The sequence below is a fragment of the Hordeum vulgare genome, chromosome 2H (assembly GCF_904849725.1).
Source record: "Hordeum vulgare subsp. vulgare chromosome 2H, MorexV3_pseudomolecules_assembly, whole genome shotgun sequence".
Lineage (NCBI taxonomy): Eukaryota > Viridiplantae > Streptophyta > Magnoliopsida > Poales > Poaceae > Hordeum > Hordeum vulgare.
In genome coordinates, this window is record NC_058519.1 from 331641669 (window position 1) to 331655495 (window position 13827).

Sequence of the window (13827 nt, forward strand, 5' to 3'; positions counted from 1 at the left end):
TGCTTAGAAGAAAAATGATAGGTATAGTTTAGTTTTTCCTGTTTTCTGTTTTAGCGTCCCGGAGAAAAATACCCCGAAAATAAAAGTTCTCCGATCGTCCTGAAAATCTAGTATAATTTTTTCTGGAATATTTGAAAAATACTGGGACAGAGAGATGACCTGGGGGCCACCCCAGTGGGCCACAAGCCCTGTCACGGCGGCCTACCCCCCTGGCCACGGCAAGCAAGCTTGTGGGGCCCAGAGGGACCCCCTCCACTCATTCCAGCTCCCATCCTCATCTTCTTCCTCCAGAAAAAAAAATTCGCAGCTCAAACACGTGTTCTTGCTCATTAGGCTGTGATTTTCGATCTCCTCGCTCAAAGCATCATTCTCCGAACCATTTTGGGGAAATTACTCCTTGGTAAGTGACTCCTCCATTGGTCCAATTAGTTTTTTCTCTAGTGCTTTGTCCTTCGCGTATTCTTGCTACCTTGGTGACCGTGTTCTTGAGCTTGAAATGTTGATTTTAGATAGTCCCAAGTAGTTTTAGCGCGTGATACGGTCTCTAGGCACTAGTAGGAGTAGTTGCTACGAGTTGGGATAATCTTTATTCACTTTTCTTTCGAAGTCTCTAAAAATTTCAGAATTTTTTAGAGCTAAAAAAGGAAAAAGATGAGGAGGTTCTTCAAGCCGTAACCCCAAGGAGGATGAGAAGAACCACCCCAAGTATGTGGTTCCTTGAGTCACAGAAGTTCGAGCGTGCGAGTGCCCAAGTGATGAATTTTTGCGTGCCGCCGGGCTTTATGAAGACTTTTATTACTTGGTGGAGAACGCGGGCCTTACCGTGTTCATTGAAGATAAGTGCTTACAATACCTCCTCCTCACCATTATTTTCGTTCAAAGCTTCAACTTTTATCCGAGGAAGAAAACTCCCATGGTTGAGTTCATGTTGTACGATATCCCCCAGTGCATGACACTACAGGATTTTTGCAATGCATGCAAATACCTTATGTTGGGGGGACTTGGAGGATTTCATAAGTACTATTGCTCTTGGAGAGGAGAGAGGAGTGTCTCGAGCTAGAATTGCTAGCATACATTTTCCTGTGCTTCGGTACTTCTCATTATTTGTGGGAAAATGTTTGATTGGTCGTGGGGAGGCTGGATCACTTAGCTCTCCAGACCTTGCGTTTTTGCGCGAAGGCCTTTGTAGCACTAAGACTTATAGCCTAGGTGCTATAGTAGCTCAGCGGTTGAACACAAACCGTTCCAAAGGTGTCGTCTATGGAGGTATCTATGCTACTCGTCTTGCTAGACACTTTGAGATACCTATTAGACTTCGTGAGGAAGAAGAGATGCTTCTTCCTGAGAAATATCTGGATTATGACAGCATGGTTCGCCATGATTTTATGGATAGAGATGCTAGTAGACGGATGATTTATAACCTGGTATTTAGTCAGGGTACTCGAGAGACTATTACTTTGTCTGCTCCTTCTTTGTTCGATCTTCATGCAGGCAGGTACACTATTATGCCCTCGGACATCTACGCATATTGGGGCTTAGCCCAACCACGGGTGCCCGTGCCCGAGCCGCCAGTCGAGTACCAGACGCCAGTTTATCAGTGGGAGCCAGAGGAGCTCACACAGCAGTGGCATCCATAGTCCGCTCCTGAGTATCCCGGAGCTGGTTGTTTCCCTCCTTGGGAGTAGACCAAGCTAGGCCAAAAGCCTAAGCTTGGGGGAGTGCGTGTTCCCACCGACCTTACATTCATGCTTATGCTTTCACTTTGTTCGTCGGTGTTTACACTTTGCCACTATATTATCCATGCTAGTTTATTTTTTTTTTCTTGTTTTCTAGTTTTTTGTCCTTTTGAGAAAACCCAAAAAGATTTTCGTTTCTTCTTTTGCTTGTTGGGAGCTTTCCCGTGTAAATAGTTTTATTTTTCTTTGGGTCAAGGTAGAAGATATTGGTTACAATGTTTAGTGACTCTTGCATGCATACCTGTTTAGCTTTCAAAGAGCCATATTACTTTGTCTTCTCCTTTGTGTTTTCCTGCAGATTCAGCTTATTCCAATGCACGAGCACTCTTATTATTGTTCACATCGTTCGATCGTGCAAGTGAAAGGCAATAATGATGATATATGATGAAGTGACTGAGACTGGAAAAGCTGGTATGAACTCTGTCTATTTTGTTTTTGTAAATATGACTAGCTTGTCGTCCCAGATTCAGCTTTGTTGTGAGAGAACCATGTTTGCAATGACAACTTAGAGATCATAGTTTCTGATGCCATGCTTATTTAGCTAGGAGCTTATAATGGTTTGTCTTGAATGCCAACATAGATTTTGAGATGACTATGATGTAGTATGATAGGATGGAATTCTCCTTTGAATGATTCAAGTGGCTTGACTTGGCGCATGTTCATGCATGTAGTTGAAACAAAATCAACATAGCCTCTATGATGTTCATGTTCATGGTGATTTATATCCTGTTCATGCTTGCGTTCCATGTTAGTCAAACTCATTGCATCTTGATGACTGTTGTCACTCTCTAGTTGGTCGCTTCCCAGTCTTTTGCTAGCCTTCATTTGTACTAAGCGGAATACTGCTTGTGCATCTGCTTCCATAAACCCAAAAGTTTTTCCATGACAGTCCACCATACCTACCTATTTGCAGTATTTACCTGCCGTTCCAAGTAAATTTGCCTGTGCCATTCTCTAAATCTTCAAGAAATATTCTGTTTTGCATGCCCGAACCGCTCATGTGGTGACAGGGGGCTATTGATATCTTCCATGTTAGGCGTGTTATCCTCGACATGTGTTTATTCACTGTCATTCACGAGAAAGGGGCCGGTAATTGGAATGCCCAGTTCCACGCTTAAATCGAAAACATAACTGTAAAATAAGACTCCCCTGGATTGATGTTAGTATGGACGGTACCGAGGATTCGGCTAGCCGTGGAGTGTAATTGATTGGTGGTGGGGGAGTTAAAACTTTACTTTTCTGTTTGGGAACCGCCTATAGCATGAGTAGCGTGGAAGATATTGAGAACTCTTGGTCATTGCGTTGACAATGAAAGCATGCCACCCAAAATTATTATCTCTGTTTTCAAAGCTTTAGCTCTGGCACCTCTGCACATCAATGCTTCCCTCTGCGAACGGCCTGTCTATTTATTTTCCTGTTGAGTCATCCTCTTCTTATATAAGCACCAATTAGAGAGCACCTCTGTCATTTTTATTCTTTGCTTTTGATTGATGTTGAGTACGACTATGACTGGATCTTCGTTGCTATGAATTACAATGTTTAGTCAGACCTTGATGTTTGAAAGTGCTCTGCATTTATGTTTTGCGGTCTCAGAAAGAGCTAGCGAAATACCACCTATTCATATTGCTTCATGCTTGTTTTGATTGAATTGTTGGTATCTGAAACTCATTATTATTTGCTCGCTAGCTGATTATGCCATTGATATTAGATTACCGTGAGACCTTTGTGTCACTTGCTTATGTGGTTAACTTGTGATCTTGCTGAAATCCTGGTTACGAGTTAGACATAGTTGCAACAACAAGATCAAACAGAGTTTGTCAAAGTTTTTCTTTCTCTCTCAGTTTGTCAACTGAGTTGCTTGAGGACAAGCAAGGTTTTAAGCTTTTTGGAGTTGATACGTCTCCATCGTATCTACTTTTCCAAACTCTTTTGCCCTTGTTTTGGACTCTAATTTGCCTGATTTGAATGGAACTAACCGAGACTAACGCTGTTTTCAGCAGAATTGCCATGGTGTTCTTTTTGTGTACAAATGAAAGTTCTCGGAATGTCCTGAAAATTTACGGAGAGTTTTTCTGGAAAATATGAAAAATACATGTGCAAAGATCCACCGGAGGGGATGGGCTAGTGGGCCACAAGCCCTGTTGCCGCGGCCACCCCCCTGGCCGCGGCAACCAAGCTTGTGGGGCCCACGTGGCTCTGCCGCCCCCAAATCAGCTCTATAAATTCACTTTCGCCCAGAAAAAAATCAGAAGAGAAGATTTCGTCGCGTTTGCGATACGGAGGCGTCGCCACATCCTGTTCTACATCTGGAGGACAGATCTGGAGTCCTTTTTGGGCTCCGGAGAGGGGAAATCGTCGCCATTCTCATCATCAACCTTCTTCCCTCTCCAATTCCATGAAGCTCTTCATCATTCGTGAGTAATCTATTCGTAGGCTCGCTGGGTGGTGATGAGTAGGATGAGATCTATCATGTAGTCGAGTTAGTTTTGACGAGGATTGATCCCTAGTATCTACTATGTTCTGAGATTGATGTTGCTACTACTTTGCCGTGCTTAATGCTTGTCACTAGGGCCCGAGTGCCATGATTTCAGATCTAAAATTATTATGTTGTCACCAATATATTTGTGTTTTAGATCCGATCTTGCAAGTTGTAGTTACCTACTATGTGTTTTGACCCGGCAACCCCGGAGTGGCAATAACCTGAACCACTCCAGGTGATGACCATAGTTTGAGGAGTTCATTTGTTCACCAAGTGCTAATGCGTTGTTCCGGTTCTTTATTAAAAGGAGAACCCTAATATCCTATAGTATCCTTTTCGACCCCGCTGCCACGGGAGGGATGGACAATAGATGTCATGCAAGTTCTTTTCCCTGAGCATGTATGACTACACAGAGAATGCATGCCTACATCACATTGACGAACGGGAGCTAGCCACATATCTCTCCGTGTTATAACTGTTGCATGATGAATATCATCCAAACGAATCACCGACCCATTGCCTACGAGTTTGTCCGACTGCTGTTGTTACTTGTTTTGCTCTACTGTTGTTACCACTGTTACTTGCTACGGTTGCTACTTGCTACCGCTGTCACTACTGATGTTCCTTGCTACTGTTGTTACTCGTTACACTGCTGCTACCTGCTACAATTCTGGTTCGCTCGGCGTTGATGGGAAAAGACAATTCCGTCAACGGGCAACTTCTGGCGCCATTGATACGACAGTTAGGAATAGTCTGCCGTCAACAGATCGTTTCAGACACCGTTGTTATCATCCTACTTTGCTCCAGATACTTTGCTTGTAGATACTAATCTTTCAGGTGTGGTTGAATCTGACACATTCAGCTACTAATACTCGAGAGTATTCTCTCACCTCCGGACTGGCGTACCAACAAATTTGGGTCGAATACTCTACCCTCGAAAACTGTCGCGAACCCACGCGCTGGTGGTCCATTGCAAGACAATTGCTAATTGTTGAGCAACTGGGAGCAGTTCTGGCTCTGTTGTCACGAAGGCATCAAGTCAGGGACTCGTCAACAACATTCTCCTAGTGTCGTTGTCGGGGACTGCCGTTAGCAATAGGCATCTCCAAAAATCCAACCGTAACAACATTATTTCCCAACTCAGTAAAAACGATGTGAAACTCGGTGGCACCGACTAGTGCAAAATGTGGCAAACTTTGTCTTTTTAGTGACACCAATATATGAATCTCGGGTGGTGCTTATTTTGGCTGGCCTGGTCAGTTTCCACAACTCGGTGAGACTGATTCTCAGAACTCAAAAATTCTGATTTTAAGAAGTTGGTTACTCGAGATGGGGGCACTAATTTCCGTTGCAACAAAATGAAAATTGGTTACCAAGATGGGGGCACTTATTTCGGTTGCAATGAAATGAAACTTGGTGGTACCGAGACTCTATGGTTTGGCATGAGATCTGTTTGGTGTAAAACTCGGTAGGGCCGAATTGAAAAAGTTGGTGGCATCGAATTTTGGACTTTATGGGTTTTGACAGAATATTTGTGGGTAAATTTCATGAGTATTTTTGGTGGCTGTCTCTAAGCACTCGAGCAACCAGATCATCATAGTCACCTCATCCCCTTTTAATAGTATAGCCTTTCCTGTGGACAGAAATGTGATTTCTCACAAAATATAAAATATAGAGTCTTCAAGCTTGTTACCAATAGATGTTCCTTGCATCTAGGGGTTCTACTCACAATCCTTAGCCAATGCATCATTGAAATTTTGTTGAAATATACTAAATGGAAACATTAGATAAAATGACACATATGTTATTATTAATTACAAAAACCACCTTTGGGAGAAGTTGTTATTTCATCAGGGTACCACGACCCATTTGCCGCTGGCCCTTAGGATGACGATTGGGCCGACTTGGAGAAGATGCCCTTGTTCCGGCCTCTCTCAAGGGATCCGCCTCGCGAGGGGCATGCCTCCTGATGCCCGTTTGCCATTAGGCCGCGTCCTGCTAAGGGCGCGTGCGGCAAGGCGGCCACGTGAGGCTCCTCCTAAGGGTGACCCTAGGAGGCCTGGCACGCAGCGCCTGCCACGAGGTCTCACACCCACCACATGGGTGACGCACTGGCACCAGGGACAAGAGCAGAGGTTGCACTAGCCTGCACGGACACGGAGGTTTTCCTCTTTGGTGATTAAGGTACACCGCTCGTCATTCCTCCAAAAGGAGGTTCCCAAAGTTTTCCACTTCTGTGAAAGAAGATCACGACAGATCAGCAAGGCAGGACGGTGTTCATTGCCCAGTCCACAAGCACGTCACGACTACTACTTTAGTAGGCGGGGGTTGCCTTTTGTCAGGTTTAGAGTGAGCTCCTGTCCCCCTTCGAATTGCCACCTTGTGGCCACCCTTTCCCGCTCATGTTTTCGGGGAAGAGGACCAATGCACTCCAAGAGGGGACAAGTGGCCAACATGTAAAGGGATCGAGTCATTATATCCCCGACACCTCGTCTACATGAGCACAAATATCCATTATAGATAAATCCAACATAGGAAGGAGTAGGGTATTACACCACATAGTTTCCCGAACCTGGGTACCACGTGCGTCCTCTTAGTCTGTGGAAAGAAAGAGTGAGCTTTATGTAGATCTTGTTGTGTTTGTAGTTGTGTTGCGGGTAGCCGAGCCAAGACCCTCGTGTTCGAAGCCCGGTTCTTGGAGTAGTCCTTGGATGTAGATCCGGCAATCCCACAGGTATGGCAGGTGCAGGGAGATGTGCTTGCAATAGAAGAGTCCAGTGGTAGCAAGAACTCTCACAGTTGTCCATGTGTTGGACAGAATCTATGCCGAAGTGTGGTGGCAGAAGGAGAAGGAAGAGAAATCGCGTGACAGGTGGGAGTGGACCCCACCTGTCAGTGAGAGGAGAGAGAGTGTGTGGCAAGTCGGATCAAGTGGACGTGTATTTGGTATGTTTAGACTTTCAGCGCGGGAAGTGTATTACTCCGAAGGAACCACCAGTTGTTGCTCGGTCTAGTGACCTAGTTGGAATTGTATGCCTTATGTGATATGAAGGAGGCAACATATGAGATTTGTTGTCATTTATATTGCAGATTCCAAGGACCCAATTTTTTCGTATTGTAGTCAATGCACCTATTATAGCCCTATAAATGACTGCGATCAATTAAATACGTGTGTCGTACCTCCACTATATATAGGCATTTGTTGCAGCTCAACTCTTGGGCCTCGCACGAATCCTAAAGCCCAAAGTCTACTCACACACGATCCAAGTCTAGCTCGGATCACATTCGACTAGTGTCCGTGGATCCGACCTCGTAGGTTCCTTCCCTTAAGCGGGTGATCCCTTAGGTTCTCGTTCACTTGGTCGTGAGTCAGATCACATCTGGCTCGGCTTATGCGTAGCGGCCTCTAGCAAAGTGTGTCGACTCCAAGTGTCCAATGAAGTTGGTTAGGCACACATGTACATCATAGTTATATTCCCTTAATCACATGATATATGTGATCGAGCTCAAGGGGACATGGTTATCCTTGTTCCAGCCCAACCACTTTCGTTCGAGTGAATCCAACCTATACTTTGGAATATATCATAATCCTTATCGTGTGGCCATGCTTATGCATATCTCATGACCCGAGGACCCAAAGTATATCTCTTCGGATCGTAGGGGCAAATCCCATCTTACCCGACCACGTCTCGCAGCATGGGACTAGACAAGTCCAAAACTTACATTTATAACTACCCAATTACGGAGTGGTGTTTGGTCGGCCCAAAGAAGGTATGTCCCATCCCGAGTTCATGAGTCAGCATAGGTCTTAGGACACAAAACGTATGTCGTACTAGAGACTCACAAATGAGATCATCTCGTTGTGTCTCATAGTTGGGTATGTACGACTCGGACCTTATAAGGATTCAAATCCGACCAGATCTTTTTGAGTCCATATTATCTGGCTATCATTTAATGCTACATGGTCAGTGAGAACGGACCATCCGCCGTGTCATAGTCTAGTTAGCTGTGCAACCACATAGCCCTTTCAACTACAAACCATTTAGGCCAGTCATTATATAATGCATAATCTCACAAACAAGTCAGATACTTGTTGATGGACATAATTGATAATGTTCAAGGACTATATTTATTCATAAACACATAGAAACTATCACCAAACCGTGACTGCCACTATGGGATATCTCCAACAGCCGACACTTCTGCAGGCGTTGCCGGCTGCAAGCGCGAGTAGTGCATCATAGCTAGATCACCACCGCTCGGGTCCTAAGAAGGCCAACACTCCTTGCCTCCCATTGAATATAAGCTTTACGGTCTGATCATTGTCGGTAGATTAGCAACTCAGGCTATGAAGGTGGAGGTTTTGGAGGAAGAGTTGGAGACCATCGATGGAGAACTAAAGAAGGCGAAGGCAAGAGCTGGAGCTTCAATTCTCGGGCTCATGGTTGGACGTGGGGAGCAGGCGTCCGCGATCATTTATATTAGTTTTAGAATAGTGTGTGCTTAAAAAAGTGTCCAAAATGTAATGAAATTCGTGTGGTTTATATGAAAATAAGCCTGTTTGCAAGAATTTCGTCTGTTTAGTTGAAAATCAGCTTGAAATATGTGCGGATAATGTTTGATGGTCGACTTCGTGTGTATGTGGATGGCTTTAGAGCATCTACACCCAAACTTGTTAAATCATTCCCCTATAAATCCACGGAGGGGTCCGGGCGCATTCACGGAAAGTGATCGGACACACCTCAAATTTGCTACTTTGCATCCGAGTCTCTCATATTTCAAGCACTAGATCCATACAAAGCATGCAGAAGAAATCATGCGTACTACATACTGCGTACTCTTCTAGCTATCATTGTCGGAGATGTCAACGATGTTGATACCGGGCGTCGGGTAGATACTCCCGTACGAGGGCTCAGGCTCCTCATCCTCCTCGACCTCATCCATGTAGGCGTCTAACCTACGCATCCTACTCCGAGCGTATAGAATCGAGGATGGCATGTTGCTTCACCCGCAGATCGATCAAAAAAAAGCATCTACAACAAGATCTTTGAGACGGGTTTAAGAGATCTTGTAGATGCTTTTACATTTTTTAACAAATATGATCTTACATTGTGATCCCAAGGCAAACAATGACACGATGAAACAGATTCTATCTATATTATCCCATGGCAATGCAAAAGGAGGAGAAAGAGACAATGTCAGGCTGGCCATAGTTGGAGTAACTTAGGTAGTATCATATACTTGGGACTAGCAAACATGCTGATGTGGCAGACAATTAAAGAAGAGAGAGAGAGGTTTAGAGTAACATAGCTAGATACCGTATCATGTTAAATGCTATACTACTATGTGTATTGCATGTCAATAAATGAGGTCATCTATGATAGTAGTTTATGCTACTATGCATTATGTAGGTAGTATCATACAATAGTATCATATGCATGATACTACTATATAATACCCCATGTTGAAGAGTTGAGGAAAACGGCGAAGGCGATGGAACGGGTCTAGTCGAAGTGTCAGTAGGTGTTGATGAAGCGCTTGAGCGCGCGCATGAGCTCCACGGATGAGGCGGACCATGGGTCGATGGTGAAGAAGTCGTGTTGCTACCCCTCAAACTCCCTCACCCCCACCGGTTTCCCCATCACGCGCAACCTGGCCGCGTAATCCATGACACTCTCAATGAGGATCTCACGGCCCCGGACCACCACGAGCGTCGGGGCCAGCTCCACCGCTTTCAGCGTCGGGCTGTCCGATCCGAGCGGTTGGGGACCATGTAAGATACAACTCGATTAGGAAATGAGCTAGGATTTGTGGCAATGGGTATAGCGTGTGATTCCTACCAACCACCCTCACAACGAGTTCACGATAGAATTCTAATTACAAAGCATTGGCCGAAGCCGCCGTGCAATTCGCCAAATGCTAACAGAACACTAACGTGGGTATTTAACTACAAACCCATTCTGGGCCGATATTCCACTTGGGTCTGGTCATGCTGCGAGAGGGTCGTCGTCCTCGGCCTCTAGCAATTTCAAGTCTTGCTGCGCCTCTTACCTAGATCGATTCAGGGGAGGTTTTGTCAGTCATCTGTGCTATCCTCGTCATCTTTAGAGCTTCGCTGCTTGACCCCCGAGTATCCGCGTTGCTGACATTCCTCCCTCCTTGAGAATAGGCTTGACCCCAATCCGGTGCACGGGGAAATTGTTGCTGAAAGACCTCCAAATCTTCCCACGAATCATCCTCTGAAGATGAATCAGACTAGCGAACTAAGACTTGAGTTACTGTTTTATTGCCCATGCATCACATCTGCCACTGCCGAATTTGAACAGGAACTCGTGAAGCAACATGGTGAGATGGCAAACTTGACTGCACATTTGTTTCAGGAGGAAGGAAACGTTTGAGCTTAGACACATGAGAAACTGGGTGGATACGGCTGCCCTCTGGAAGATCCAACCTCTAAGCTACTTCACCAATTCTTTCAACAATTGGAAATGGGCCAAACAATTGAAGGCTAACTTTTGATACTACGTGGAGTAAACATAGTTTGAGAATATGGTTGCAGTTTGAGAAAAACTGAATCACCAACCTGAAAGGATATATCAGTCCTGTTTTTATGTGCTTGGATCTTCATACCTTGTTGAGCCCTCAACAAATGATGTCTAACTATCTCAGTTACTAGCTTCCTTCCTTGCATCCACTCTTGCATTTCGTCTGGAGCAATAGTATATGATTCACTGATGCCAAAGTATCTAGGTGTATATCCATGTAATACTTCAAAAGGAGATTTACCTAAAGCAGAATGCCAATTTGAATTGTACAAAAATTCACAAAGACTCAACCATTTACTCCATTTAATAGGCTAGGCACTTATGAAACACCTTAGATATCATTCAGTTTGATGATTCACCCTTTCTGTTTGATAATTAGTTTGAGGATGGTTCGTTGTGCACATATTTAATCGAGTACTAGTTCTATGGATCAACATCTTCCAAAATTGACTAGTGAAAAGTAGATATTTGTCACATATAATCACCTTGGACAACCCATGTAATTTATACACATTATCCAAAAAGACTTCAGCAACTTTCTAAGCATTAAAAGGATGCTTCATAGCTATAAAATATCCATATTTTGTGAATTTATCTATCACCACCAGGATGCCGTTATACTGGGAAGAATGAGTAAGTCCGCTCATAAAATCCATAGAAATAGTCTCCCATGCATTGCTTGGAACTTACAATGGAAATAACAACCCAGGATATGCCACTCTTTCTGGTTTAGCCTTGTGACAAATTCGATAGGATTGTACTTGAAGTAATTTAAACTTCTTCATACCAACCCGAGAAAAAAGTGCATGAATTCTTTTATAAGTAACAAGAAATCCAAAATGACCACCCATAGGACTATCATGAAAGGCTGCCAATATATTCTGATGTAATGCAGGTGCAGGTCCTACCCGAATACTCTGCTTATATTTCAACAATACATTAACCAAAGTATATGGTGGCTTGGAAGGTGGTGGAATGGCTAACTCCTAAAGAATAACTAAGGCTTTCTCATCTTCTTCATAGCTAGCCACAATCTCAGCCATCCAAGTTGGTGGATTACTTGAAATGGAAAACAACTGATATTCATGAGGAGGTCTTCTAGATAAGGCATCAAGTGCACTGTTCTCCTTCCCTTGTTTATATTGAATTTGGTAATTCAATCCCAGCAACTTAGTAAGACATAGCTGTTGCTAGATTGTATTCAACCTTTGTTCCTGCAGATGAGGCAAACTTCTTTGATGTGTTCTAATAACAAATTGATGCACATGCAAATAAGGTCTCCACTTATCCACTGCCAATAAAATAGCCAAATATTCCTCCTCATATACTGATAAACCTCTGTTTTTGGGACCCAATGTCTTGTTGACAAAAGTTAGTGGATGTCCTTGTTGCATCAAAACTGCACGAGTACCATACCCACAAGCATCAGTCCCTATCATGAAAGGCTTAGTGAAATCAGGTAAAGCCAAAACACGAGTTGATACTAAGGCTTGTTTAAGTGTCACAAAGGCCTCCTATGTGATGCTAGTCCAAACAAAAGGAATTCCTTTCTTAAGCAGTTCAGTCAAAGGTATAGCAATAATGCCATAATGCTCGATACAGTTTCTGAAATATCCACTTAATCCATGGAATCCCCTGACTTGCTTAACATTCTTTGGAACAGGTCAATGCTGAACAGCTAAAATCTTGTCAGGATTAGTGGAAACCCGTTCAGCAGAGATAACATGCCCCAAATAAGCAATTAGAGGTTGAGCAAAATCACATTTGGACATTTTCACCTTCCATTTCGCCTTGTGTAAAATAGACAAAACCTCATAAAAGTGATCCCAATGTTCTTCCAGAGTTTTACTAAATACCAATATATCATCAAAGAAAACCACTGCACATCTTCTTAGCACAGGAGCAAGATCAAAATCCATAGTTCCTTGAAATGTACCTGGTGCTCCTGTCAAGCCCATGCCCATCACATTGCATTCATAATGGCCATTATGGGTTTGGAATGTTGTTTTATACTCTTCTCAGGGGCCAACCAGATTTGATGATATCGAGCTTTGAGATCCAATTTGGAAAACCAACGAGCTCCTACCAATTAATCCAAGCGTTCATCTATGATAAGTACTGGATATTTTCCTTCCAGTGTGATAGAATTGAGTTGTCTATAGTCAATGACCATTCTCCAAGTTCCCTCTTCTTTCTTCTTAACCAACAGGACAGGTGAAGAAAAGGCACTCTTACTATGTCCGATCATCCCTGAGGCCAACATTTCCCTGATCTGTTTTTATAATTCATCCTTCAAATGGGGAGCAATCCTGGAGAATCTAACAGAAACTGGTCTTGCACCTGGAATTAAAGGAATAGTAGGATCTTTGCATCTTCCAGGAGGTAAAGTAGTTGGAGTTTCAAACACCACATAATGCTTATCCAATAACACTTGCAATTCTGGATGTTGAACTTGCTTCTTAACAGGTCTTAACAAAGAAATGGAAAACACTGTAACAACCACATCTTCAGGTAATAATCTTTGCAAATTAACCAATTCACCTTGATAAGGAATGGACATCCACTTATGAACCCAATCAACCTGCATTGGACTGTATTGAGCAAGCCAATCCAACCAAATTATATCACATAGCTTGCTAGTGGTAACAACCTGAAGTCACTTGTGAATTGAACTGATCCACATTTCCACAAGCTCTTGGATAACACTACATTACATTGCAATTTACCTCCACGAGCTATAGCTACTCACACAAGAGAAGCCTGTTGGACCTTGTTCGGTCTATGTTGCAGGGCACTGTCTATAAAAGAATGTGTTCTACCAGAATCCACCAGGAAAATCAATTACATTCCTTGCACCTCAACAAACAATTGTACAATTGGTACATTAGACTGTTTTCCCACATCAACAGCATAGAGATGTATACTACAAACAGACATGTGTTCTGGATCAGTTGTGGAGGATGTTTCTACTGCTTCTTCTGCTTGAATGTGATCAATCAACTCTTGCACCAGATGTAACTGAACTGACGATTTACACATATGATCCTTAGACCATCTTTCACCACAC

At 43.4% G+C, this 13827-nt stretch overlaps 1 pseudogene; it reads right to left on the minus strand.

Moving 5' to 3' along the window:
* Positions 1-9719: 9719 nt before the first annotated feature.
* The window catches only part of LOC123426976, a 35329-nt pseudogene continuing 31221 nt past the window's right edge, over positions 9720-13827 (minus strand).